We start from the raw sequence: 6000 nt of genomic DNA, 5'->3' as shown, positions 1-6000 counted from the left end.
AAAGAGCAGCCAGGCCTATTTCTCTTTAAGTGTGCATGGAACATTAGAAATAATTGAAAAAAATTCATGAAACTGTATCCTTTCCCTTCGATTGTTATTTTAACTCCCTGCCTGTTTTCCTATATGCTATAATAAGCCCTTTTGTAACACTTAAAAGAAAGTGTATTGTTTCCAGGAACCAGAGCTAATTAAAGGCTTGTTCTCTCTATTATTGGCCAAATGGGTATTAGGGTATGTATTTAAGAAAGAGAAGATAATAACAGATAACAAATGAAAAGGAGGCATCAGGGGGTTAAGTTTTAGGGAATGCTGGTAGGAGAAATAATGTAGTATATCACATGAGATAATGTTATTAGAAGTAGGTCCTAGGTCTGTCAAATACTCTCAATTACTTTTATTATTTCAAGGAGTAAAGATTGTGGACATAATACTGATCTAGAACAGAAACTTTAGAGCAAATAAATTCCCATTGGCTTCCGGTGATCAAGCTAGTAATTCACATAAACAGAGAAAATAAACGCTGAAATTGAAAATTAAGAGAGACAGACAAACAGACACACACAAAGAGGGAGAGAGAGAGAGAGAATATGCGAGGGCAGTGTTTGGTGGGGGCATTGGAAACTAATGAGTAATTTTCTTCATGGGGCAAACTTAATTCATAGAAATAGCTATTGTTCCTAAACTCATCTTTTCCAGAGTTCATTTGGTCTTCCCATAGAATTTGGAACAGTTAATCTCAAAAGTTTAACGTGAATATTTTATATTTGAAAGTGATAAAAAAAAACCTCTAAGAACAGGTACTTGTATTTGTTTTTTAAGAACATTATATACTATAATATTATCTTGAAGTTGGAATGGACCTCAGAGGTTACCTTATCCAACTCATATTTAAATAGGTACAACCCTTTACACCATCCCTGAGAAGTACTTATCAAGAATTCCAGTAATTAGGATCTTATTATCTCCCATGATAACCCATTCTACTTTTAGACATCTCTAATTTTTTGTTTTATGAAGACTTCCCGATTTCAAATCCAGACTCAGACACTTATTAGCTTTGTGACTTTGGGCAAGTTACTTTATCCTTTTAACCTCAGTTTCCTCATCTGTAAAAAGGGTTGGAGAAGGAAATGGAAAACTACTCCAGTGTTTTTGTCAAGAAAATCCCAAATGTAGGTCACAGAGAGTCAGACATGACCAAAAAATGACCGAATGACAAGAAATTCTTTATTTTTATCCAAAATCTATCTCTGCAGTTTTCGTTTATTACTACATTTTGTGGTCAAAGAGAACAAATCAAATTCCTCTTCAATATCATAGCACTTTAAATAATGAAAAGACATACTCTCTCTCTAAGTCTTCTTCAGTTCTTTCAGTTTTTCCTTATATGGTATGGGCTCCGATCTCTTTACTATACTGACTGTCTTTCTACTGTTGTAGTTCCTTGTCTTAATGTCCCTCCTAAAATGTAGGACCACAAGCTGATGTGGTGGTCCAGATATGGGCTGACCAAGTACAAAGTTTAATGAGATTATCATTTTCTTGGTTTTATTCTGAGTTGAAGAATAGTTTTACCTATTGTAATGATAATTTATCTTAGTAGAGTGAATAGTAAAAACATTTCTAGATCTTTCAGAAATAGTCTAGGAGGACTCTCATCCCAGAACAATTTAAAACACTGAACATTTCTAACTTGATCTGCAGACATCTCGAACTCAACATTAATAATATCTCATTTCAATGATTCCAAAAAGCTCAGAGCTGCATACATCACATTAGAGTCTTACACTAAATACAGTTTCTTCCCTGTCCCCAAATCCAGCCTTCCCTTTTAGATTTTCCTATTTCAATTGGGTGTTTTCCAACATACTTCCAGTCACCCAAGTATATAGCTTCAGAATTATCCTCAGTTTCTAAATCTATAACATCTCATATATGTTCTCTTCTCTCTACTCACATATCCATTACCCTGGTTCAGAAAACAGTCATTTTGTCTGGCTTATCTTTATAGTTTTCTAATAGTTTGCCCTACTTCAAGTCTTCTATCCAATCTGTAATCCACACAAAAACGGAAATGATATTCCTAAAGCATAAGTTTAATATCACTCTCCTACTCCATAAATTCCAGAGGCCTCCAGTTATCTTTAGTCAAGTCAAACCAATAAGCATTATTGAGCTCTATGCTAAACACAAGAAATACACAGCAGCAAAGTGGGTCAGTGGATAGAGTATATCAGGTCTAGATTTTGTAGAAACTGAATTCAAATCTAGTCTCAGACACTTCCTAGTAATGTGACCCTGCTCAAGTCACAACCCCTATTGCCTAGCTCTTACTACTCTTCTGCCTTGCAATGGATACTTCCATCAACACTAAGACAGAAGAACAACATAGCAATACAAAAAGAAAAAAAAGAAAAAGAAAAAAGGAAGAAAAGCAGAAATAAAAATTGACCTTTCCCTCAAGAAACTTACTTTTTTAAAAAATCAGTTTTTGGTTTTTTTTGTCTTTTTATATCATCATAGGTTTTTTTTTTTATCAGTATCACTCCCTTTGCAGAGTGCCATCCCATATAAAAACAGTATTTTTAATGACAAAAAGAAAGAAAACTATTAGAACAATCAATATATTGAAAAAAGTATGAAGATATGTGTAATGTGTAACAATTATAGGTTTTCCACTTCCATGAAAGGGGAGAATGGAAGTGTCCTCTCATATTTCTTCATTCAAGTTATGCTTGATATTTATAATGGTATTATAGTCAGTTTTGATTATTTTATATGGGTATTTATGGTTGTTTTTTCCATTTATATTGTAATAATTATGTCTATTGTTTTCTTGGCTCTGTTAACTTCACTGTGGAATAGTACAGGTGCCTTATTTAGTGCTTCTCTGTATTCATCACATACAGTATTTCTTATAGTACAATATTGGTCCATTATATTCATTCAATGGCTTCCTTGGTATAAACCCAGTAATACAATGTTTGATTCAAAGGGTATGGACATTTTAATAAATTAATTTGCATAATTCCAAATTGATTACAAAAAGGGTTGTACCATTTTACAATTCCACAAAAATTGTATTAGTGTGCCTATGATTCCAAACTCTCACGTTTACATTTGGATGATAGAGGAAAATAATATGTAAAAAGGAAGCTGACAACAAAGTCAGAAGTAGGTACCCATAGCACAGGGGCATGGTAGAAAGAGTCCAGAGAACAGCCAAAAGCATAGCCTGGAGAGAAACAGGGAGATTATATAAACTTTTGTGTTTAGTATTTAAAACCCTTCACAATTTAGCCCCAGTCTACTTTTCCAGCTTTGTTATATATTACTCTCCTTTCTACCCTCTTCAGTTCAGGCATGCTGGCCTAAAGGTGGCCTTCTTGGGGCAGGGAAAAGGGCAAGAGTAGGGGTGAGGGATAGGGGAAAAATGAGATATAGATTTCTGGACATAGCTAATGTGAGAATTTGTTTCTCTTGGATAAGCACATTTATTAAAATTTATCACATATTTATAAGCAAATCATATGTATTATATTATTGTTATGTTACATATATGTATTATATAAGAAATAAAATAAATGGTAACTAAAAAACCCTCATCTCAAAAGCCCCTCTCTCCATAAAGCCTTTGCTGATGCCCCCCCATTTATCACCTTTCCCACAAAATTTCCTTGTATTTATTTTGTATATACTTAGTTCCTCATCTGTAATATGAGCTACAGAAGGAAATGGCAAACCACTCTAATACTGTTGCTGGGAAAATCCCAAATGGGGTCACAGAGTCAGACATACCTAAAACAATTGAGAAACAATAAATTTATATAGACATTGTCTTCCCTAATAGACTCAGTTCCTTGAAGGCAAAGACCATTGTATTTTGTGTTTGTATTTCCATGGCCCAGCAAAGTGTCTGGTGCATAGCTGTCAATAAGTGTTAATTGATTAAAAATGACTTTGCATGTATATATGTGGGGGTGGGGCAGGTGGTTGGGAGGAGCAAGAATTTGTTGAGCATTAGTAATTTATGTGATTCTATCATTAAATTCTATCAAGTTATTTTTGTTATGATTTTATACAAAAGGAATGAGAATAATTCTAACCCTGGTAAAGTCAAAGTCCTGTATCTATTACATGTGCAAACTGTTTTGTCCTCTGGGAAAAACTCTAATATGAAATTCACTAGGATGTTGTGAAGAATAACTTATAAAAATGTTTATAAACTGTTATTACTCAGTAAAAGGCATAGAGAGGACATTAAAGCTCTTGCCTTCATTTGGTGGAACTAAGGGTTAAAGTCTTATTGAAACCACTTTCTACCCTATTCTCATCAATGCATGTAATTAGTTTTCTATTTACTTCCTCTGCTGTATCACAAACAAATATGTTTTCAAAAATGTTCAAGTGAATATAGCCTCTTGGTAAATGATGTCAAGCAGATGTTGTGACCCCACCTTCCTGTCCCAGATGTTTCATTTCAAATTTAGCAAAGTCAACTTTGGATGTCACTAGTCCAAATAACTGTATTTTTAAAGAGCAGCTATATTGTTTTATTTTTAAGGCTACTTATTTTGCTACTGATTTATAAAGGAGAATGCATATTTATTATTCTATCTTAGGCTTGTCTTTTTAACCAAAAATTTTCTATTTGGTAAATTGTCCAACTAAGGTTACCAATATCTTTAATAAGAATCTGTGCAATACAAGACTATCATGAGAAAAAGACAAAATAAAATAAACAAGGTCATATCAGGAATTTAGGAAATAATGCAAAACCACTACTATGCCAATAGCTGTCAAAGATAGACCGTGGTTAAAGGAAGAATTTATCTCATTCTCTTATGCTTTATTTTTAACATGTATCAGCATGTGTCCACTAATAACTGGTGTAACAGATTCAAAATAATCATCTTCTGGTCTTTTAAGAGCCCAAGTCAATGGAGAAATTAACTTATTTTCCACATTATATAACTCCTAAGAAACATATAGTCATGTTTTTAAAAAAGATTTTTAACAATCTAGAAAGGGTTGAAAGGTTCATGGCTTCTGGTTAGTAGTCAGTTGATCAGAAAGTTCACTTAACTAGACACTTAAAACCCCAGGCATTTTGGTTAACTAAGATTTTGTTGCATTATGCTAGTGGCTGACCATTAAGCACATGAATTAGGACCCTAAAGTAAATGATTACTGTATGTATGGAACTACATATCTAAAGAATAGCATAGCTCAAGACAATGAAGCTATTATGGGGAAAAAACAACAATAACAAAGCAATTAAAGCACTAAGTATAAGGAAAAATAAAAAGCCTGTGCTTATAATGTTCTTCCCCCATTTGGATATGAAACTTTCTTTTTGGTTTCCATGATTTGTGTTTTCTAATTATCATTAAAATGCTGTGTGGGATTCCTCATTTTTACATTCTAACTCATTCATTTCCCCCTTCCTAACAATGGTATTTCCTAGGAAAGTTAAGTAGTAGGAAAAAAGGCTAATTTTAATAATGCTAAAAGCATATTGATCTCTAACAAAAATATGGCCCTCTTTTCCTCTCAATACATTTTCGTTCCTCCTATTTACTAATTATGGTTTGTTGAACCCATTATTTGGACATTTTACTTGTTTCTCTAAAGAAGTATGAATGAATCATTTGCTTCTAATTGCTATTAATAGAGAATTTTCCCTTCTCTCTTTCAGTTTTCATATCTAATTTTCAATATAGATGATGAAACATGAAGTCACTGCGATTTTCCTAAGCACAATTGATAAATTCTTTCTCTTTTTCTGCATTAAGGGAGAAATCTATTTTTGGACCCTCTCTCCAAGTAGATGTTATTTTATTATTTGTGTGAAGATTAAATTTAACTCTTCCCTGATTGTGAAAATTATATTAACTCCCCTGTCCATTTTCAGATTTAATCACCAAAAGTGTAAATACCCTACTTAAAGTTGAATGGGGAGATCTGCCTATTTTTAGATCTAATGACCAAAAGTGTAAA

Source organism: Monodelphis domestica, chromosome 8, assembly GCF_027887165.1.
Source record: "Monodelphis domestica isolate mMonDom1 chromosome 8, mMonDom1.pri, whole genome shotgun sequence".
NCBI lineage: Eukaryota > Metazoa > Chordata > Mammalia > Didelphimorphia > Didelphidae > Monodelphis > Monodelphis domestica.
The sequence above is the reverse complement of the archived record's forward strand: the minus strand, read 5'-3'. Positions refer to the sequence as shown.